Here is a 24806-nt window from a genome sequence, read left to right on the forward strand (position 1 = left end):
CATCATACCGCTCAGGAAGGAGATGCATCCGTTCCTAGAGATGAACGTACTTTTAGGCGAAAAAGTGCAAATCAATCCCAGAACAACAGCAAAGGATCTTGTGAAGATGCTGGAGGAAGCGGGTACAAAGTATTTATATCCACAGTAAACGAGTCCTATATCGACATAACTGATAGGCAACTCAGCAAGGACTCAGGCCAAGGACTCAGGCACTCAGCACTGCTCCAAAACCGCCATAAAAAGCCGAATACAGTTTGCAACGCACATGGGGACAAATATTGTACTTTTGGGAAAATTGTCCTCTGGTCTGATGAAACAAAAATAGAACTGTTTGGCCATAATGACCATTGTTATCTCTTGGAGGAAAAGGGGGAAGGCTTGCAAGCCGAAGTACACCATCCCAACCGTGAAGCACGTGGGGTGGCAGCATCATGTTTGTGGAGGTGCTTTGCTACAGGAGGGACTGATGCACCTTCACAAAATAGATGGCATCATGAGGTAGGAAAATTATGTGGATATATTGAAAGCAACATCTCAAGACATCAGTCAGGAAGTTAAAGCTTGGTCGCAAATGGATCTCCAAATGGACAATGATCCCAAGCATACTTCCAAATTTGTGGCAAAATGGCTTAGGGACAACAAAGTCCAAGGTATTGGAGTGGCCATCACAAAGCCCTGCCTCAATCTCTATAGAAAATGGTGTGCAGAACTGAAAAAAGCGTGGCTGAAACGAAGTAATCGTTGCCCAGCCTGTGCGAGCAAGTGGAGGCCTACAAACCTGACTCAGTTACACCAGCTCTATGAGGAGGAAAACAAGCCTAAATTCACCCAACTTATTGTGGGAAGCTCGTGGAAGGCTACCCGGAACGTTTGACCCAAGTTAAACAATTTAAAGGCAATGCTACCAAATGCTGATTGAGTGTATGTAKACTTCTGACCCACTGGGAATGTGATGAAAGAAATAAAAGCTGAAATAAATCATTCTCTTTAGTATTATTCTACCATTTCACATTCTTAAAATAAAGTGGCGATCCTAACTGACCGAAGGGAATTTTTACTAGGATTAAATGTCAGGAATTGTGAATAACTGAGTTTAAATYTATTTGACTAAGGTGTATGTGAAACTTCCGACTTCAACTGTAGCTCTGAAGGTTTAGAGCTCTTGTTAGCTTCAAGATTAAACTTTTTTTTCCAAATTATCCTATCTTTTGGAATGTAACATTGTCTGAAGGCTTTACATGCATGGCTCACACGTAAGATGACTGTGTTTGGCTCCTCTCACATATATGAATTGTCTCGAGTTGTCTACTGAGTGCATACAGTAGTGGGTACAGTATAATTAATTAATAATATGTTGTATTTGAATCCCTCATGGTATCTCTATTCAACTCTATGTTTTTCTCTCTTCAACTGACAGAAGTTCCAGAGTTCTCCTTCAATGGGAGGAGCCATGTCCAGTACCAGGTGGGCTGGTCACTCCCCGCTCGTCACTCCAGCTTTCAGCTCCAGGTGCGAACCCACGCCCCCAGRGGTGTCCTCCTCAGCCTCCTCTCGCAGGAGCAGAATGAATACTTACGTCTGGAGGTGAGTCTTGTATTTGTGTTTATATTTATTATGGATCCACATTAGCTGCTGCCAAGGGTCCAGCAACATAAGACAGTTTCATACAGTTTAAAATACTACTTCTTACAAAAATAAGTAATGATGAAGTCAACTTTCTCCACTTTGAGCCATGAGAGATTTACATGCATATTATTAACGTTAGCTCTCCGTGTACATTTAAGGGCCAGCCATGCTGCCCTGTTCTGAGCCAATTGTAATTTTCCAAGGTCCCTCTTTGTGGCACATGACTGAACAGTAGTCCTGGTGCAACAAAACTAGAGCCTGTAGGACTTGCCTTGTTGATAGTGTTGTTAAAAAGGCAGATCAATGCTTTATTATCGACAGACTTCTCCCCATCTTAGCTACTGTTGTATCAACATGTCTTGACCATGATAGTTTATAATCCAGGGTTACTCCAAGCAGTTTAGTCACCTCAACTTGCTCAATTTCCACATTATTTATTGCAAGATTTAGTTGAGGTTTATGGTTTAGTGAATGTTTTATKCCAAATACAAAGCTTTTAGTTTTTTATATATTTAGGACTAACTTATTCCTTGCCACCCATTCTGAAACTAACTGCAGCTCTTTGTTAAGTGTTGCAGTGATTTCACTCGCTATAGTAGCTCACATGTATAGTGTTGAGTCCTCCGCATACACAGCCACATTYGCTTTACTCAAGGCCAGTGGCATGTCATTAGTAAAGATTTTCAAAAGTAAAGGGCCTAGACAGCTGCCCTGGGGAATTCCTAATTCTACCTGGATTATGTTTGAGAGGCTTCCATTAAAGAACACCCTCTGTGATCGGTTAGACAGGCAACTCTTTATCCACAATATAGCAGGGGGTGTAAAGCTATAACACATACGTTTTTCCAAGAGCAGACTATGATCGATAATGTCAAAAGCCGCACTGAAGTCAAACGAAACAGCTCCCACAATCGTTTTATCATCAATTTCTCTCAGCCAGTCATCAATAATTTGTGTAAGTGCTGTGCTTGTTGAATGTCCTTCAACAAGCATTAGTTAGATTGCACACAGGTGGACTTTATTTAAGTGTTTAAGTGTCACYTGATCTTTCACATGATCTCAGTATATACACACCTGTTCTGAAAGGCCCCAGAGTCTGCAACACCACTAAGCAAAGGACCACCAAGCAACCGGCACCATGAAGACCAAGGAGCTCTCCAAACAGGTCAGGGACAGAGTTGTGGAGAAGTACAGCTCAGGGTATAAAAAAATATCCAAAACTTTGAAACATCCCTCAGAGCACCATTAAATCCATTATTTAGAAAATGGAAAGAAATGGCACCACAACAAACCTGCCAAGAGAGGGCCGCCCACCAAAACTCACGGACCAGGCAAGGAGGGCATTAATCAGAGATGCAACAAAGAGAGCCAAGATAACCCTGAAGGAGCTGCAAATGTCCACAGCGGAGATTAGATATCTGTCCATGGGACCACTTTTCTGTAAAGCCCAGCTCGTAAGTATCACCACCCGCAGAGCTGGCTTCTGGCCAAAAAAGCCATTGCTTAAAGAAAGTAAAAGCAAACACATTTGGTTTCGCCAAAGGCATGTGGGAGACTCCCTAAACATATGGAAGACGGTACTCTGGTCAGATGAGACTAAAATGTTGCTTTTTGCCATCAAGGAAAACGCTTATGTATGGCACAAACCACAACACCGTGAATTATGGTGGCAACATCATGCTGTGGGGATGTTTTTCTATCCAGACTGGAAACTGGTCAGAATTGAAGAAATGATGGATTGCGCTAAATACAGTACATTCTTGAGGGAAACCTGTTTCAGTCTTCCAGAGATTTGAAACTGGGAGAGGTTCACCTTCCAGCAGGACAATGACCCTAAGCATACTGCTAAAGCAACACTCGAGTGGTTTAAGGGGAAACATTTAAATGTCTTGGAAAGGCCTAGTCAAAGCCCAGACCTCAATCCAATTGAGAATCTGTGCTATGACTTAAAGATTGCTGTACACCAGCAGAACCCATCCAACTTGAAGGAGCTGGAGCAGTTTTGCCTTGAAGAATGGGCAAAAATCCCAGTGGCTAGATGTGCAAAGCTTACAGAGACATACCCAAGAGACGCGCAGCTGTAATTGCTGCAAAAGGTGGCTCTACAAAGTATTGACTTTGGGGGGTGAATAGTTATGCACACTCAAGTTTTCAATTTTTTGTCTATTTCTTGTTTGTTTAACAATTAAAAAATATTTTGACTCTCTCAAAGTGGTAGGCATGTTGTGTAAATCAAATGATACAACCCCCCAAAAAATCTATATCATTCCAGGTTTTAAGACAACAAAATAAGAAAATGCCAAGGGGGGTGAATACTTTCGCAAGCCACTGTATCTGGTCAAACACAAAAAAAATGTTTTCAATAGTTCCTAAGGGTGGTAACAACCTGATTGGTCGCTATTTGAGCCAGTAAAGGGGCTTTACTATTCTTGGGTAGCAGAATTAATTTAGTTTCTCTCCAGGCCTGAGGGCACACACTCTCTAGTAGGCTTAAATTGAAGATGTGGCAAATAGGAGTGGCAATATCGTCGCTATTACCCTCAGTCATTTTCCATCCAAATTGTCAGACCCTGGTGGTGACAGACGACAATATTTTTTTCACTTCTTCCACACTCACTTTACAGAATTGAAAAATTACAGTTCTTGTCTTTCATAATTTGATCAGTTATACTTGGATGTGTAATGTCATCGTTTGTTAAATTCTCATCAATCCACAGGGATTTAACAGTTTTTACAGTAATTTCTTAATGGGTGCATGCTTATTAGTAACTGGGATAAGCAATTTCATAAATGTGTCAAGATGCAGTGTCTGTCTGGTTGCTCCTCATTACACACCACAGACCAACAAATATTCTTTACATTATTTATTTATTTATTTAACCTTTATTTAACTAGGCAAGTTAGTTAATTAAGAACAAATTATTATTTACAATCATGGCCTACACCAGCCAAACCTGGACGACGCTGGGCCAATTGTGCGCCACCCTATGGGACTCCCAATCACGGCCGGTTGTGATACAGCCTGGATTCGAACCAGGGTGTCTATAGTGACGCCTCTAGCACTGAGATGCAGTGCCTTAGACCGCTGCGCCACTCGGGAGCGGTCTAACATAGGAATCACTACAAAACMTATTGTATGACCGCTTATACACTATATTAAGCCAGCCTTTGGAACTTTGGTTTTCTTAGATATGGCTYCTATATTGGGATCACTACATCCAATGGATTTGGATACTGCTTTAAAACACATTTCTGCAGCATTAGTAAAGATGTTGATCAGTACATGTTAATGGTTTCATTCTAGTGCTGTCTGTAACTACCCTGATAGGCTGACTGATAACCTGAACCAGGTTGCAAGCAGTAGTTACAGTTTGAAGCTTTCTCTTGAGTGGGCAGCCTGATGAAAGCCAGTCAATATTGAAATCACCCAGAAAATATACTGTACCTCTTTGTTGATATCACATACTGTACATTATCAAGCATTTCACACATGATATCCAGATACTGACTGTTTGCACTTTGTTGGTCTATAGCAGCTGAACCTYTAGCCATATTACATCAACAGTATTTAACATGAGATCCTCTCTAAGCTTTACAGGAATGCGGTTCTCAATATGAACGGCAACACCTCCACCTTTGGCATTTCTGTATTTTCTGTAGATGTTATAACCATATATTGCTACCACTGTATCATCAAAGGTATAATCTAAGTGCGTTTCAGAGATTGTCCGAATATGAATGTAATCTGTTACTAGCAAGTTATTGATTTCATTAACCTTCTTTCTTAAGCTACACATGTTAACGTGGGCTATGTTTAGCACTTTGCTGGGATGCTTAATTGTTTTCATTGCTTTACTGGGAAGCATAGTTGGAGTGATTGTCACTCTGCTGGCAGAGAGGCAATTTCATTGGGTCTCTGCCTGCTCTTGTGGCCTGCTCTTCAACATTGTTATTATGTTGCATAAATGACTGTTATGATGTTTTTTAAATATTTTTTTTATTTCACCTTTATTTAACCAGGTAGGCCAGTTYAGAACAAGTTCTCATTTACAACTGCGACCTGGCCTAGATAAAGCAAAGCAGTGCGACACAAACAACAACGCAGAGTTACACATGGAATAAACATACAGTCAATAACACAATAGGAAAGTCTATATACAGTGTGTGCAAATGAGGTAAGATTAGGGAGGTAAGGCAATAAATAGGCCGTAGTGGCGAAGTAATTACAATTTAGCAATTAAACGCTGGAGTAATAGATGTGCAGAAGATGAATGTGCAAGTAGAGATACTGGGGTGCAAAGGAGAAAAATAATAATAACAACAACATGGGGATGAGGTAGTTGGATGGGCTATTTACAGATGGYCTACGTACAGGTGCAATGATCTGTATGCTGCTCTGACTGCTGATGCTTAAAGTAAGTGAGGGAGATATGAGTTTCTAGCTTCAGTGATTTTTGCAATTTGTTCCAGTCATTGGCAGCAGAGAATTGTAAGGAAAGGCGMCCAAAGGASGWYTTGGCTTTGGGGYTGACCAGTGAAATATATCTGCTYGACATGTGCTACGYGTGGGTGCTGCTATGGTGACCAGTGAGCTGAGAAAGGCGGGGCTTTCCCTAGCAAAGACTTATAGATGACCTGGAGGCATTGGGTTTGGCGACGAATATGAAGCGAGGGCCAGCCAACGAGAGCATACAGGTCTCAGTGGTGGGTAGTATATGGGGTGTTCGTGACAAAACGGATGGCACTGTGATAGACTCCATCCAATTTGCTGAGTAGAGGCTATTTTGTAAATTACATCGCCGAAGTCAAGGATCGGTAGGATAGTCAGTTTTACGAGGGTATGTTTGGCAGCATGAGTGAAGGATGCTTTATAGGAAGGTAGGAAGCCGATTCTAGATTTAATTTTTTGATTGGAGATGCTTAATGTGAGTCTGGAAGGAGAGTTTACAGTCTAACCAGACACCTAAGTTTGTAGTTGTCCACATATTCTAAGTCAGAACCGTCCAGAGTAGTGATGCTGGACGGCGCGGCAGGTGCGCGGCGATCGGTTGAAGAGCATGCATTTATTTAGAGAATCACCAGCAGCAAGAGCGACATCATTGAGTATACAGAGAAAATCGGAGAATTGAACCCTTGTGGCCCCCATAGAGACTGCCAGAGTCGACAACAGGCCCTCTGATTTGACACACTGAACTCTGTCTGAGAAGTAGTTGGTGAACCAGGTGTAGCAGTCATTTGAGAGACCAAGGCTGTTGAGTCTGCCGATAAGAATGTGGTGATTGATAGAGTCGAAAGCCTTGGCTAGGTCGATGAATACGGGTGCACAGTATTTCTTTTATTGATGGCGGTTATGATATGTTTAGGACCTTGAGTGTGGTTGGTGCACCCATGACCAGCTCGGAAACCAGATTGCATAGCGGAGAAGGTACGGTTGGATTCGAAATGGTCGTGATCTATTTTGTTAACTTGACTCAAATCCTGCAGTGCCAACGTTTCCCCTGCTTAAGCCAGTACATGTCCAGGCCCGTCTGAAGTTTGCTAGAGAGCATTTGGATGATCCAGAAAAATTGGGAGAATGTCATATTGGTCAGATGAAACCAAAATAGAACTTTTTGGTAAAACTCAACTCGTCGTGTTTGAGGACAAAGCATGCTGAGTTGCATCCAAAGACACCATACCTACTGTGAAGCATGGGGTGGAAACATCATGCTTTGGGGATGTTTTTCTGCAAAGGGACCAGGACGACTGATCCGTGTAAAAGAAGAATGAAGGGGCCATGTATCGTTAGATTTTGAGTGAAAAACTCCTTCCATCAGAACGTGGCTGGTCTTTCAGCATGACAATGATCCCAAACACACCGCCCGGGCAACGAAGGAGTGGCTTTGTAAGAAGCATTTAAGTCCTGGAGTGCCTAGCCAGTCTCCAGATCTCAACCCCATAGAAAATCTTTGGAGGGAGTTGAAAGTCCGTGTTGCCCAGCAACAGCCCCAAAACATCACTGCTCTAGAGAGATCTGCATGGAGGAATGGCCAAAATACCAGCAACAGTGTGTGAAAACCTTGTGAAGACTTACAAGAAAACGTTATGACTCTGTCATTGCCAACAAAGGGTATATAACAAAGTATTGAGATAAACTTTTGTTATTGACCAAATACTTATTTCCACCATCATTTGCAAATAAATTCATTAAAAACCTCACATGTGAATTTTCTGGATTTGTTTTCTCATTTGTCTTCATTGTTGAAGTGTACCTATGATTAAAATTACAGCCTCTCTCATCTTTTTAAGTGGGAGAACTTGCACAATGTGGCTGACTAAATACTTTTTTGCCCCACTGTAACAGTTTGTAACAGTTTGGTCTAGAGTATCTCCCTCTTTGAAGAGGGGATGACTGCGGCAGCTTTCCAATCTTTGGGGATACGAAAGAGAGGTTGAACAGGCTAGTAATAGTTGCAACAATTGCGGCGGATAACTTTAGAAAGAGAGGTCCAGATTGTCTAGCCCAGCTGATGTGTAGGGGTCCAGATTTTGCAGCTCTTTCAGAACATCAGCTGTCTGTATTTGGGTGAAGGAGAAATGGGGAGGCTTGGGCAAGTTGCTGTGGGGGTGCAGAGCTGTTGACCGGGTAGGGGTAGCCAGGTGGAAAGCATGGCCAGCCGTAAAAAATGCTTATTGAAATTCTCAATTATAGTGGATTTATCGGTGGTGACAATGTTTCTAGCCCATCAGTGAGCAGCTAGAGGAGCTTGACTAGGGTTGCACATTTTGGGGAATATTCAGAGGTGGAAACTTTCCATGGGAATTAAGGGGAATATATGGGAATTAACGGGAATATATATGGGAATTAACTGAAATATATGCAAATTAATATTAATACCATTCAAATGTAGATGTTTTTTGCATTGGATATATTTACCATATCATATGGAGACAGAAACAAAAACCTTTTACCTTATCATAAGTAGACATAATTGCAAATGATTAAATCCTTCCAATAGAAATTTTAAAAACTATTTAGTTACGATTTTAACTTTAATTAAATTAGTTGACTCTTCACATGGGATGATTTCATTGAACAATAAAATAAAGGGAATATTGAATGATTCCCAATGATCCATCGCATCTCCCAAAAACGTTTTCAACATACATCTGTAAAATGATAACCAAAGCTTTAGTTTCTAGACTATSTTCCTCTCAGACTTCCATGTCTTCTCCCTGGACCTCCTTAATGCCCAKCTCTTGAACATCAGACTCTGAGGCCTCATCTTCACTGTCACTTTCRAACCTTGTTGAGGATAGCTTGTTGTCAGGCTCAAAAAGCCTCAGATTTGCACGGATYGCCAACAATTTTTCAACCCTTGTATTGGTCAGCAGGTTAAATGCTTTGGTGTATGTGTTCCCAAACAAGGACCAGTTGCGCTCTGAGGCGGCAGATGTTGGTGGGATTTAGAGGATGATGGAGGCAACAGGGGAAACAGCCTCAGATCCACAAAGTCCCTTCCACCAGGTGGCTGATGAGATATGTTGGCACGACTGCCATATTGCATCTCCATCCCAAAGCCCTTGCTTGGAAGTGTACTTCACRAGACTGCCAAGTACCTTGCCCTCATCCAGGCCAAGGTGACGAGATACGGTAGTGATGACACCATAGTCCTTGTTGATCTCTGCACCAGACAGGATGCTCTTGCCAGCATACTTGGGGTCCAACATGGGCTTCAGGCAGAAGTCTTCATGCTTTTTGATGTATTTCAGAACTGCAGTTTCCTCTGCTTGGAGCAACTGTGAAGTGAGCAGGGAAATACGGATTTCTTCTCTTACATCTGCAAGCAGAGTCTGAACATCAGACAGAATGGAATTGTCCCCCTCAATCCGTGCAATGGCTAATGCTATAGGTTTCAGGAGTTTCAAGGCTGCTTTACCACTCTCTCCCAAAATACATCAGGTTTTACTGCTAACCTACAAAGCATTACATGGGCTTGCTCCTACCTATTTTCCGATTTGGTCCTGCCGTACACACTTACACGTACGCTAGGTCACAAGACGCAGGCCTCCTAATTGTCCCTAGAATTTCTAAGCAAACAGCTGGAGGCAGGGCTTTCTCTATAGAGCTCCATTTTTATGGAATGGTCTGCCTACCCATGTGAGAGACGCAGACTCGGTCTCAACTTTTAAGTCTTTACTGAAGACTCATCTCTTCAGTGGGTCATATGATTGAGTGTAGTCTGGCCCAGAGTGTGAAGGTGAACGGAAAGGCTCTGGAGCAACGAACCGCCCTTGCTGTCTCTGCCTGGCCGGTTCCCCTCTCTCCACTGGGATTCTCTGCCTCTAACCCTATTACAGGGGCTGAGTCACTGGCTTACTGGTGCTCTTTCATGCCGTCCCTAGGAGGGGTGCGTCACTTGAGTGGGTTGAGTCACTGACGTGATCTTCCTGTCTGAGTTTGCGCCCCCCCTTGGGTTGTGCCGTGGCGGGATCTTTGTGGGCGACGTCAGGATGGTAAGTTGGTGGTTGAAGATATCCCTTTAGTGGTGTGGGGGCTGTGCTTTGGCAAAGTAGGTGGGGTGTTGCTGCGGGGGCTGGGCAAGTGTCTCGATTGTTAGTTAGTTTTATGCTGCAGTAGTTTTGTGTCGGGGGTAGGGTCAGTTGTATATCTGGAGTACTTCTCCTGTCTTATCCGGGTCCTGTGTGAATTTAAGTATGCTCTCTCTATTCTCTCTTTCTTTCTTTCTCTCTCTCGGAGGACCTGAGCCCTAGGATCATGCCTCAGGACTACCTGGCATATGACTCCTTGCTGTCCCCAGTCCACCTGGTCGTGCTGCTGCTCCAGTTTCAACTGTTCTGCCTGCGGCTATGGAACCCTGACCTGTTCACCGGACGTGCTACCTGTCCCAGACCTGCTGTTTTCAACTCTCTAGAGACTGCAGGAGCGGTAGAGATACTCTTAATGATCGGCTATGAAAAGCCAACTGACATTTACTCCTGAGTTGCTGACTTGCTGCACCCTCGACAACACTGTGATTATTATTATTTGACATGCTGGTCATTTATGAACATTTGAACATCTTGGCCATGTTCTGTTATAATCTCCACCCGGCACAGCCAGAAGAGGACTGGCCATAGCCTGGTTCCTCTCTAGGTTTCTTCTTAAGTTTTGGCCTTTCTAGGAGTTTTTCCTAGCACCGTGCTTCTACACCTGCATTGCTTGCTTTTGGGGTTTTAGGCTGGGTTTCTGTACAGCACTTTGAGATATCAGCTGTATGTAAGAAGGGCTATATAAATAAATTTGATCATCCAGGAGGATCTTCTTGATGGGGCTGTCCATATCAGCAGACTGTGATATGGCCATTTCTTGGAGAGACTCTCCCCTCCAGGAMACTGTCAAACATGATGACACACCACCCCAACGGGTGTTGCTGGGCAGTTTCAATGTGTTGCTTTTATTCTTCTCACTTTGCTTGGTGAGGTAGATTGCTGTTATAACTTGATGACCCTTCACATACCTAACCATTTTCTTGTAGAGTGTATCCATTGTTTTCAGTACCATGATTTACATTTTTTTTAAATTTCGATTCTGTCTTTTCTCCTTCAAGCTATTACTGAGGGCTATTTCAGTGGATTGCACAATTTGTGTACCCTGTTTGAACTGGAAAACATGGAGAGGCATTTTCAATCAATGTAGCTTACCGTTAGTGTCTGTTACTTCATAAGGCTCTTCTCTGTCTGGCTTTGCCAGGAAAATAGAACACATTTTCTGAGTGTGAATGCCATTTCTGTGGAGATAGGATGTTGGGGTTCAAGGGTTGTAGGAGCTTTTGGCCTCTTTGAGTGACAGTGTGTCCACAGCACCTGGCAGGAGCCTGCTCGGCTAGCGTCTGTCACGCAAGAACACCTACCCAAACAGGTCAGCTGTTTCCACTGCTCTATCCTACTATTGCTTCCTCGTGACAAACATATCTCTCCAACTGGTGTCAGAGAGAGCACCAACATGCAGTCTCACTGCTATAGCACTGCTATTGCTCTTCTTGGAATATCTGAGTCAGTGTAGCAGCAACCCCCCTCTACCCTTCTCTGCCTACCAGCCCCATATATCAAAACCTTGGGACAATAAGGTTCTGTCTGCAAAATAATGATTCTGAGATAATTGGCTTTAAAGTTCCGAACCCTAATTGGTTTGAATGGAGTCAGCAATTTTTGTCTTGTATTCTTTTGAACTTAACAACATGAATTTGGGTATTTAGAGTACTATATAGGTAGAGATCATTGAACAGAAGAAGGCTATATCTATAATAACATTTTGACAAAAATGTATTTATCTTTGAGTCGGCGTTGAGTCGGCGAGCTGTTTAAAAACGCTAGTTTTCTGGCGAAAGCAGCATACTCTGTCTGAAGCATTTGTTTAGGAAAGAATCAGAGCTCTCCGATAGACACTTGAGTGTGGATCCTGACAACAAGGCCAATTTACATGGCTGTCTCTCAGAACCTCAGCCATGGCGATTTCTCAGAACCTCAGCCTGCTTGCTCTGATGGGTAAGAATGGGTGGAAATGGAGGATGATGCTCATGCTGAATGAATAACTAGACATTAACAAGGTTACCGGGAACTGTCGAGTTTAAGGTCTCTGAAACATTTTCTACTTCCTGTTGATGTGTCTTTATCTCTACATAATGGCATCCTTCAACGTGTTTTTAAAACCCATAGGGTTGCTTTATTTTGTTGAGTGTTAGTGTAAAGGTGTAAATCAATGCTTATAACCCTCWTCGCTTATTAAGATGCTTTTTATTTATTTACCTAGCTGGTGTTTTAAAAGTCAAATAGAAAGGTTTAGTCAATAAAATATTGTCAGTTTTTCCTTTGTAGTGAAATGTTTGTATGGTCGGATTCTGTTCAAAGTTGGGATCGGTTGAGTTCATTGTCTTTTGTTTGCTTAGGCTGCTCGGGGGGTCCATAGGGGGGCCGGGGAGGAATAGAATGTTGGCATTATGATCTGATGACAATGCTGAGGGAGCAATAGTTAAAACAAGCTGTGCTATATTGCTGCATATATTAAAACACAGTATTGAATTATCTCTGCTCCACAGTTTCCAATTAGGGGATGGACATGTACAAACTGCGGTTATAGCAGCCAGCAGCCCCCCTCAGCCCTATTTCCAGCTCAGTGTGTTTGCTCAGCCTTAGCTGCTGTGGATAATTGTTGTCTGTGATATTCTCCCTGGACTAAATTAATTGATGTCCGTGGCAGTTTTGTAAAGCATGATTAAATACAATGGGTTTAATTGAATTGAAAATAGAAAATTGCCTTCTTAATTGTACATTGCCATTTTTGAACTGCAAGTTTTAAAGGTGAACTCTGTGATTTTTATAGCCATTTTGGATTATTTTAATTGATCGATATATTCTGCATATTTCAGATGTTTCAGGGGCTACTGGCTGTCTTTTACAACCTGGGTGACAGACCCTACAACCTCACGCTGCCCTTCCATCGCCTTGACAATGGAGAATGGCACGAAGTGGAGCTTGAMCGTCATGGCAAAGAGTTCACCCTTCAATTGGACGGTGGCGGCGGAAGGCGGGAGYTCACGGCCGCTCCTGGGCGGAGTCAGGAGATAGTCATCGACCAATCAGTGGTGATGCTGGGAAACTCCTTCCCCTCAGGACACAACCGCAGCTTCCTAGGTATGGTACTGGTACTGCCATCTGGTACTGACCATTAGCACTGTCCCCTGGTACAGCCCACTAATACTGTACTATCCACCTAACTTCCAATGGCGTAGCACACACCCATCCAACCCCCACAAGGCTGGGGGCCCACAAGCTTTGGGGGCTCAGGGGCCCTCCTTTTATTTCATGTCATAAYCCATGAAATAAAAAATTATAATTACACAAAATTAGCTTTAAAACTGCAAAATTCTCTCTCAGCCTCATGGYAAAAAAWMTGTAGAATAGAAGGAAATTAGCTCAGAGATTCTTGAAASTCAGGACAATCCTTGTCCAGAAGGGAAACTTTATTTGTATAGTTGTATTGTATTGTGTTGCATTATTTGAGCTTAAAATGTACATTTAGTGGAATATTATACATTTTTATATCGGCTCTATGCGTGTAAATGCACTTTCCACGCATAGAGCAAAGGATCACATTTTCAAACTCTTCAAAAACATTGATATTAACTGAAAAATAAATCTTATGTAATTTCTTGCAATGGCCCTCTGTTGCTTTAAAGAATATTTCTATCAAAACTGTGATTCCTAAAAGATGTGTCCGAGATTTGCCAAGAGTGTGCAAAGCTGTCATCAAGGCAAAGGGTGGCTACTTTGAAGAATCTGAAATGTAAAATATATTTAGATTTGTTCAACACTTTTTTAGTTACTACATGATTCCATGTGTTATTTCATAGTTTTCATGTAGTTACTATTATTATACAATGTAGAAAATAATAAAAAGAAAAACTTTGGAATGACTAYGTGTATCCAAACTTTTGACTGATACTGTARATATTACACATTTTGTTAAAATMAAGTTAAATATTTGAAAAGTTGAGATTGTCCCATCTTTCAAGAATCCCTGACCTCTAAAACAGCATGAGATTAGCTATAATACTGCACATTTTTGTCCCTGCCCCATGTAAGGAGATTTTTTTGTCCCTGCCCCCTCTGTATAAATGATGTGTTTCGCCTCTCCCTCCCAGAGGATGGCCAGACAAACTAACAGAGTAAATATCCTTCAAAACAGAGGGCTCGCACTGACAGCTAAGCCCTGGGCTATCTCTGTGCTCCGTGTGTGTGTGTGTGCCTGTGTGCCTGTGCGCCTGTGTGCCTGTGCGCCTGTGCGCGTATACCTGTGTTCTTCTATTCCTGTGTGGGCATGTGTCTCTGTCCCTTCATGAAACTTACTTAAATGCTTTTTGCCTTAGGCCTGGTGTGTATGAATGTCACTTATATTGCTGTCTTATCTCTCTTTCCCTCTCTGTGTTTTTCCTCCAGGGTGTCTGCGAGACCTAAGGCTGAATGGGCGGCCCATGCCCATTGCCAAGCAGCCCTCCGTGGGGTCTGAGGGGCTCCAGGTGGTCACTTCTCAGGGGGTCTCCCCAGGCTGCCCCTCAGATGCCTGCAGGAAACACCAGTGCTCTCCCCCCTTCATCTGCATGGACCTCTGGAGGAAGCATGAGTGCAGGTACATAAATGGCAGCAGGAAATCATGTAAGGAAAAACTCCGGGCTATAACTGAGGGCCAGCAATTTTCCAGGTGAGGTCACATGCTCAGGAAAAACTCTGGGGCCTGGTCATTGGTTATAGGCCACAACTCCTTGATCTATGCCACACTGGCCACTCACTGTCCCAGTATAACAAAGAGACACTAACTTCCCTTCAAGCAGAAAACATCCCCCCAGACAAAGACGGGTCAGTTGTACCTGGACTAGATATGTAGCAGCTGAACAACTGGACAAGGCTTAGTAGTCTATAGCATGGCCTGTTTTGACCTGTCCTGACCGTTACAACCTTGACCAGCTCAGACAGGGACACTCTTCTTTTGTCTTTCTCTCTTCTCTTTCTCTCTCATTCTCTCTAGCTCTTTTGAGAATCCTAGCCGTGTGTCAACCTGAGCTGAATAAAGCCCTGTTCTATCATAGTGACAGGGAGTGTTTCGGCAGCAGTGTCTTTAAACACCCCAGGACTCCAGTGTTTCCTGTCGTACTGACTGGAATCAGAGCGTGTGAAACTACTCAAAAGCCTTTCATCACTATGGGATGTCCACACAGGGTACTAAGCTTGGAGAGACCATCTTCAGGAGCGGCAGAAATATACTGACAGAAATGAGGACATGGAACAACAAGGCTACTGTTACTGAGAGTGCTTTGCTTAAAGTAGATTTCAAATAATTTCCCAAAAAGAATGAAGAATGATAAAATGACAGGTTATTTTCCTATAATTGTATATCTTGTCCTAATTTATTACAATAATACATACAGTTGAAGTCGGAAGTTTACATACACCTTAGCCAAATACATTTAAACTTGGTTTTCCACAATTTCTGACATTTAATCCTAGTAAACATTCCCTGTCTTAGGTCAGTTAGGATCGCCACTTTATTTTAAGCATGTGAAATGTCAGAATAATAGTAGAGGGAATMATTTATTTCAGCTTTTATTTCTTTCATCACATTCCCAGTGGGTCAGAAGTTAACATACACTGAATTAGTATTTGGTAGCATTGCCTTTAAATTATTTAACTTTGGTCAAACGTTTCAGGTAGCCTTCCACAAGCTTCCCACAATAAGTTGGGTGAATTTTGGCCCATTCCTRCTCATAGAGCTGGTGTAACTGAGTCAGGTTTGTAGGCCTCCTTGCTCGCACACACTTWTTCASTTCAGCCCACAAATTTTCTATAGGATTGAGGTCAGGGCTTTGTGATGGCCACTCCAATACCTTGACTTTGTTGTCCTTAAGTCATTTTGCCACAAATTTGGAAGCTTTAACTTCCTGACTAATATCTTGAGATGTTGCTTCAATATATCCACATAATTTTCCGTCCTCATGATGCCATCTATTTTGTMWAGTGCACCAGTRCCTCCTGCAGCAAAGCACCCRCACAACATGATMRTGCCACCCCRGTGCTTCACAGTTGGGATGGTGTTCTTTGGCTTGCAAGCCTCCCCCTTTTTCCTCCAAACATAAAGATGGTCATTATGGCCAAACAGTTATATTTCTGTTTCATTAGACCAGGAGGACATTTCTCCAAAAAGTACGATCTTTGTCCCCATGTGCAGTTGCAAGCCGTAGTCTGGCTTTTTTTATGGCGGTTTTGGAGCAGTGGCTTCTTCCTTGCTGAGATGCCTTTCAGGTTATGTCGACATAGGACTCGTTTTACTGTGGGTATAGATACTTTTGTACCTGTTTTCTCCAGCATCTTCACAAGGTCCTTTGCTGTTGTTCTGGGATTGAGTTGCCCTTTTCGCACCAAAGTACGTGCATCTCTAGGAGACAMAACGCYTCTCRTTCCTGAGCGGTATGATGGCTGCGTGGTCCCATGGGGTTTATACTTGCGTACTATTGTTTGTACAGATGAACGTGATAACTTCAGGCTTTGGAAATTGCTCTGAAGGATGAACCAGACTTGTGGAGGTCTACAATTTTTTTTCTGAGGTCTTGGCTGATTTCTTTTGATTTTCCCATGATGTCAAGCAAAGAGGCACTGAGTTTGAAGGTAGGCATCCACAGGTACACCTCCAATTGACTCAAATGTTGTCAATTAGCCTATCAGAAGCTTTTAAAGCCATGACGTAATTTTCTGGAATTTTCCAAGCTGTTTAAAGGCACAGTCAACTCAGTGTATGTAAACCTCTGACCCACTGGAATTGTGATACAGTGAATTATAAGTGAAATAATCTGTCTGTAAACAATTGTTGGAAAATGTACTMGTGTCATGCACAAAGTGGATGTCCTAACTGACTTTCCAAAACTATAGTTTTCAACAAGAAATTTGTGGAGTGGTTGAAAAACGAGTTTTAATGACCTAAGTGTATGTAAACTTCCGACTTCAACTGTATTTCTGAAACGACAACATTGTATCAGATATAGCTATCGGAAACAATACACTCTTAGAAAAAAGGGTTATTTAGCTGTCCCCATAGGAGAGCCCTTTTTGGTTCCAAGTAGAACCCTCTGTGGAAAGGATTCTACATAGAACCCTAAATGGTTCTAACTGGAACCAAAAAGTGTTCTTCAAATGTTTATCCTATGGGAACAGCTGAAGAATCATAGAATCCTTTTAGGTTCTACATAGCACKTTTTTTTCTAAGGGTGTACCTATAGATTTTCACAGTGCCAGGTTGGCTATTCCCTTTATAATTCAAAGTTTTTTCKATCCAATTAATCCCATGTGCGGTAGCCTAATCACTCACCACAACCTCTTCATCATTTGCATCTCCACAGGTGCCCCCCTGGTCACATGATGAAGAAGAATGCCTCGGGGAAGGTCTGCGTCTACACGCTGTGCGCCAGCAGGCCCTGTCGCCATGGCATCTGTGTGGCCCACTCTCCCTCCAAGTACTCGTGTCACTGCTCGGAGGGCTATCGCGGGCGCCACTGTGAGGTCTCTCTGGCACTGTACCACAACGACGACGACAACACGCTGAGCCTCAGCTCTGCGTTTGCCATCAGTATCTGTGTCCTGGCCTTCCTAGGTAGCTATATGGACTATGTCATCTACTACCTGTGGTGACCATACCATCTTTCATCCGCACTCTCTCATCTGGTTTCACGTAGTTCAATCTGATTTAATCTGGTTTTGGTTGTTCCCAAGGCTGGAATTCAACAGAACACACCATATTAACGTTTATGCAGTGTCTTTATTTATAAACTGGGTACACAGATTTCTAGATCTGAGAACTGAATGCTTCAACCTGTGAGACGTGTCAACCTGGTAATAGGTTCTTGCAGTACCCAAATCATCTGTGATTTTATTTGGCCATGGGAAAAAGAGATACTGCACTGGAATGTGGGTTCGATGGTATTGAGCCCCAAGTGTTTTGTTAGTTTAGGCCTCAYGGTCTGTGAGTGGGCTCAGTCAGTGTGGCTGCAAAGGTCCTGGCTAGAAACATTGATTTTGTCGACTCTGTGAGCCACAAGAAAAAACTCTGAAAGCTTTCACTGGGTCCCAGTTCAAAAGGTTTGGGGGCCTTCAGTCATCCCCTCCTCACATCTATTTGGTCTTTCCTGATGTTTGTGAAGTAAATTCAGACTTTTATTTGTCATCCTCCTTTGTCTTACCTTTTTATCTGTCTGACTTGTTTTATCTCGTCTGTTTGTCATTCCAGTTCTGTTATGTCTGTTTTTATCTCTCCCTCCGTATTTCTTTGTCAATTACTTTCTTCTCCATTCTTCCTTTAACCTAAATGTGTCAATGTCTGGCTCATTCCACCAATTCAGTGCCTTTTGTGTAACTTGGTCAAACAAAAACTCAACAACAACATTCTGCTACAAAGAGACATGTTCTTTCTTCATAAAAAAAAACACGTTTTCCCAATCTGAAGAGCGCCAAATAAAGAAACAGTGTTGACGATGTCTTTGTAAATCAATCATAAATCCCCTTGTGACAGGCGGAATGGAAACTTGTGTGCAACAGGGAGTGGCAATTGAATGCAAGCTTCACAAAAAAATGACATTGTTATTAAAACATTTATAGCCTGTTTTTCTATGGGTAACAGGGTTGAGGTGTTATGCCTGACCAGCTCAGTTTTCCACCACAAAACACCAGAAAATGGCCAAAAAGAGTAGAACCAGTTCACCTGCTTGTACAATATGATTTGACTATTAGATGTTCAATGTTTCTTTTGAAATAAATATGTAAAAAGGAATAGTTTTACCATATAAATAAATAAAAAATTCAGTTCACATAACATGGCCAACCCAAAAATGAGGGACAGACGTAAATGAATCACTAATCACATTAAATAAATAATAATCTCCATAAATTACTTTGTCAAAGCAACAAAATAACTAGGCTTTACAATGATGGTGAAACAGGTTTGATGAAGGGAACTTTAGCAAGCCTTTACTCATATAAAAAATCTGATTAAATTATTTATGTAGTCTATATTAAAGTGCATTTCATTTAATATAACAGGCTTTAAAATTCAATATTTGTGCACAATTTCTGTTTAATATATAAAAGGGACGCAAAAGACACTCATTTCATGGAACAACCCGTTTGTTTCTGACACGTAGTAAGCTGTGTTGTTGTGTCCAGTGCAGAGGGCTATCTCTCCATGGAGTTACTACTATACAGTTTATGAGGCTCTCTGTCACCAACAGGGTTATAAAATGGTCTGACGATTCAATACACTGTCTCTACTAGCTCTATAACTGACTCAACAACCCAACACCTTCCTGGGGCACTTGGCTGGTGAATTGCAACATCAGTTATTTTGACACTCTGGCTCCCTGAGAGAAACCGATAAAACGATACTTCAGTATTTGATATAATGAATACAAAGATAACAAACGGAGGCCTTGGCATCATTTATAAACATTCATGTGTTGAATGTGTAAATTAAACTGCCTGGTGCCGTCATGTAAGGTACCTAGTTGCTACAGTTACTTTAGTTCCTGGCATTTATAAGCTGCACTCAAACTTTTGACCTCCAGATGAATTAGTCTATTTCCTCAATATATATCAAATGAGAGGTCGCCAAGAGTTTATATGAACTTTTCTCCAACCTTCTCTGTAACAGGAAATACAGTACAGGAGCTAGCAACACTTGTCTGTCTCTTACAAGACTCAGGCTACAGTTCTTAGACTAGGGCAGACTGGGTCTTTAACAGGATAATACGGTTGAAGGTCCTTTCATGAACTGTTAAAGTTGTTGTCATGGCGACCACCTCATCTTCCTCCCTTTACGTCATAACTGAGAGAATGAGTCAGCATCAGACAAGGCTTGGTGGAGATGACAGGGTTGTGTCTGTGTGCATGCATGCGCGTGTGTTTGTGTGCGCATGTGTTCGTGTGCCTGCAAGTGACAAACAGGCCTCATAGGCCCAGACAGACTGCGACACCGGGACAAGACGCACACACATTACACACAACACACACTAAGGCGGGGTGAAGTCACGCTGCTAAATTAAACTGGAACTCTCTGTCTCTGCTCCTCTGCCTCAAACTCCATTAAAAGTGATCATCCATAATTCAGATTGACATAACCCATCAGACTGGCTGATTGCCGAGTTCAACTTTTGCTACAGACAGAACCAGAGACGGGCACATTTGGGCAATATAAGTATGCTTCATTAAGCCTGTTAAATGGGTTTGAAATTCAAAATTTAAAAGCTTTATTGTCCATCACATTTACATTTTTACTGTTGTGTTGTTTGATTTTATATTCAATGAAGAAGAAAATATTCAATTGCCTTTCCATATAGAATGGGAATGGATGTAAATAGTCGTAAAAGTGCCTGTATTTTTGTATTAGAACATACTTTAACTAATAAAGCCTTCTCACACCATTTCTCWTCTCTCATCTGTCTCCAATTTATGTCCTTCTTTTCTCCTTGCAATGTATATTTTCTCTCCATTTTCTATGTTGTATATCATAGAGTTTCTGACACATGCATTAACATGCATAAATGTTTCATGTGTACATCATACTGATTTATCCGTGTCATACCCTTCATGTTACTGTAAACATTCAACCGAACATCCCAAGACCACCATGGTTGGTGGATAACCTCAAAGCAGCAGCATGTGGATTGATGGATAGGAGCTGTGTAAGGTCTCCAGCCTGAGTTATATTGATATATTTGAAGATATCACAACACGACCACTGCACATCTCTGTGTGTGTCTGTGTGTGTTTTCATCGGAGTCTGTATATGTGCGTAAGCACGTGTGTTCTTCATTGTCAATGGCTTGGTGCGTGTGTGTGCGTCCATTTCTCTGTGTGTGGTAAAGCCCCACTGATGGGTGTGTTGACTGATTGGCACATAGATGTGTGGAGCTGGTAATACTGTGGTTGAGGGGAGGTCTGAGTACTGCTGGTAATACTGTGGTTGAGGGGGAGGTCTGAGTACTGCTGGTAATACTGTGGTTGAGGGGAGGTCTGAGTACTGCTGGTAATACTGTGGTGAGGGGAGGTCTGAGTACTGCTGGGTAATACTGTGGTTGAGGGGGAGGTCTGAGTACTGCTGGTATACTGTGGTGGAGGGGAGGTCTGAGTACTGCGGTAATACTGTGGTTGAGGGGAGGTCTGAGTACTGCTGTAATACTGGGTTGAGGGGAGGTCTGAGTACTGCTGGTAATACTGTGGTTGAGGGGAGGTCTGAGTACTACTGGTAATACTGTGGTTTGAGGGAGGTCTGAGTACTGCTGGTAATACTGTGGCTGAGGGGAGGTCTGAGTAACTTGCTGGTAATACTGTGGTTGAGGGGAGGTCTGAGTACTGCTGGTAATACTGTTGGTTGAGGGAGGACTGAGTACTGCTGGTAATACTGTGTTGAGGGGGAGGTCTGAGTAACGCTGGTAATACTGTGGTTGAGGGGAGTCTGAGTACTGCTGGTAATACTGGGTTTGAGGGGGAGGTCTGAGTACTGCTGGTAATACTGTGTGGTTGAGGGGAAGGTCTGAGTACTGGTACTGGGTAGATCAGTCTGTGGTTGAGGAGGAGGTCTGAGTACTGATGTAATACTGTGTTTGAGGGTAGGTCTGAGTACTGCTGGTAATACTGTGGTTGAGGGGAGGTCCTGAGTCTGCTGGTAATACTTGGGTTGAGGGGAGGTCTGAGTACTGCTGGTAATACTGTGTTGAGGGGAGGTCTGAGTACTGCTGGTAATACGTTGGTGAGCGAGTCTGATATCGCTGGTAATACTGTGGTTGAGGGGAGGTCTGAGTCTGCTGGTAATACTGTGGTTGAGGGGGAGGTTGAGTACTGCGGTAATACTGTGGTTTTGAGGGGAGGTCTGAGTACTGCTGGTAATACTGTGGTTGAGGGGTAGGTCTGAGTACTGCTGGTAATACTGTGGCTAAGGGGGAGGTCTGAGTACTGCTGGTAATACTGTGGTTGAGGGGGAGGTCTGAGTACTGCTGGTAATACTGTGGCTGAGGGGGAGGTCTGAGTACTGCTGGTAATACTGTGGTTGAGGGGGAGGTCTGAGTACTGCTGCGATCGTAGCTCATCTGGATTCCTCAGCGTGTTTCTCTGGATCTGTACAGCACAGTGGAGGGGATGGAGCAAGGTTAGCTGATCAATAGAACTCTACAGTACATATACCTCCAGCACACACTGAGCAGGCCTGGGGAAGCTTAGCTGGAGATTTACCTTTTTACAGTGAGCCTTTTTCTAATCAACATTTTCTATTTATTTTTTATGGTGGATTTGAAAACATATTCAGTTGAGTGACCTTGATGAGTGTGATATGGGTTCAGTAAACCATTACTTCAGTCTAATGTGATTACCGCAATGCACTTTATCAAAGKATCCTCAATTATTAAATTGATGAATGGATGCTTCCAAACCTACTGCACAAGCAAAGCACAATAGAAAAGATCCCAGTTCTGGTGCATCACCTTTTAGTGTGAGAGATTAAAGTCGTACGGAGTCAAAAGAGACAAGGAGAGCGGAAAGAAACACAGAGAGTCAAACAAGAATGAGCGAGAGAATGAGAGAGATAAAGAAATGAGAAATGAAGCGGGAGACAAAGAGGGATGGTAGACAGGAGAAGAAATATTGGTTGAGATTAATTAACTTTAAAGGTCAGTTCAGCATACTGTATATTTCAACACAAAATAGATGTGATTGATGTCAGTGCTTCAGCAGCATTCCTACAACGCTCTCACAACATTCCAGGGAGTGTAGGTTCTGTGAACAGGGTTGAGGGTTTTAAGGGGTGTCACAACAGAAGAATACATCTCTAGTACTTTGTTTTACAGGATTGGATAAGTGCAGATTAGCAATGTGATGGAAAGACAACAAACCCTGTCCATTCTCAATGACTGCTTTTTTACAAAGAAAGGCTGGTATTGAGAGTTAGTGTGTATCTCATATCTGGGTGTAAAGTGTCAATTTTGTGTTGTTGGCTCATCTATCTGACATGTTGTACCATAAGAACTGAGGCACAAAATGTGCTTATCGGGTACCACACCCCTCTCCCCCATTCATCTTCACAGTCCATTTTAACTTCTTTATTACAAATCGTTGCTGACTGTCTGGGACACTGATTTATTTCTAGTGTTTTTAATTGATAGGACATTGTGTGAAGACGTCTACCCTTGTCCCTGTCCTAACTTGCTCTATGGCGACCCCCCCCCCCAGTGCTGATGTTTGGCCTGTTCCTGTACTTCCTGCTGGGAGACACAAGGGCCTTGAAGGAGAGCGTCTAACCACGTATCAGCACACACGAGAATGGCGAGGACATCCGAGAGAACGTTCTCAACTATGACGAGGAGGGTGGAGGGGAGCAGGACCAGGTACAGATAGAGACACTGAATCCCAAATCTAGCCAGAGTCCCTGGTTGCCCCCATAGGCACTTGTGTAGAACAAAAAGGATGGGATCGGTTTAAACAGTTTGATAATTGCTTCCCCATACCTTCTGATAGGCTGGGTGAAGTTTACACCTATCCAGATATACAGGAGTGCCTATAGTGTGTAGGAGCTAGTAGATGATTGGGAATTCAAGGAGACACTGGTATTCAGACAGAGGTAGTAAAGCAGGACCAGGTACAATACAGCTACTGCTATTTAGACAGGACACGGACAGTAGAGGAAAAGTCTATCCTTCAACACAGCACAACTACCAATATCTTATAGATCAATGTAGTGGTCATATGAGCCAACAGTATGGCTCATAAGACCACTACAATACAGTAGAGTAGAATCCAATTTTATTGATTCCCTTAGGGCAATTAGTATCAAAGCTACAGCTATGCATCCGACACACACCTGTACAACAACTCACACAGGAGAAACGATACAAATCATAGATAAACACAAACAATATTAACCAAGGAAGCATGGGAAGATATTCACAGTTTACATAGTGAGTGTTAGTTTGGTAGCACAGCTAGGGGAGGACTGGTGTTGGAAGACGCTTGGAAATGAACACCAAACTAATGATCCTAGGAGAGTCAATTAGGAGAAATGATGTGAGTAGATACTTTAGAGAATGATAGCAGCCAAAAGACTGTATTAGCATGTGCAGCGCGTTTGAGGGCTCCTACTATTTTAATCTAGTCAACTGGGTCGGACTTCCAACTTCACTGGCTGATCCCTCCTGGTGACGCTGTTGGAGTCATGTCCAACCGGTTCATCAGAAGGGATCAGCCAATCMTGAAGAATAAAATGGGACTACTTCAAAATGAAGATAGCCTCAATGCCACTTCCCATGCTGTCACAGATGCTGTAAATAGCACCGATACAAAGATGAGTTCCCGTATTTATCTCTACGGTAGATGCCATTAGTCCTTAATGCCTGTATTTGTTTAATTGCGCTGGTAATAGCACTTTTACCCACTGCAATCTGACAATTAATTACAAGTTTGGCCAATTAATGGGGCTGTTGCTGCCAACGTTGACACTTGGGCCGCATGTCTTTTTCTTAGGTAGAAATAAAAAGCATCGCAGCATTTTTCATAGACAAATATGATTATAAATGCATGTCCTGCTGTTGAGTGTTTTCTATTAGTCTATTGGTCTTTAT

At 42.6% G+C, this 24806-nt stretch overlaps 1 pseudogene; it reads left to right on the forward strand.

The window, feature by feature from the left end:
* The window catches only part of LOC111960997 (neural-cadherin-like), a 140038-nt pseudogene that overhangs the window by 107611 nt on the left and 7621 nt on the right, over positions 1–24806 (forward strand).

Source organism: Salvelinus sp. IW2-2015, linkage group LG4q.1:29 (genome assembly GCF_002910315.2).
Source record: "Salvelinus sp. IW2-2015 linkage group LG4q.1:29, ASM291031v2, whole genome shotgun sequence".
In the NCBI taxonomy this organism is placed as follows: domain Eukaryota; kingdom Metazoa; phylum Chordata; class Actinopteri; order Salmoniformes; family Salmonidae; genus Salvelinus; species Salvelinus sp. IW2-2015.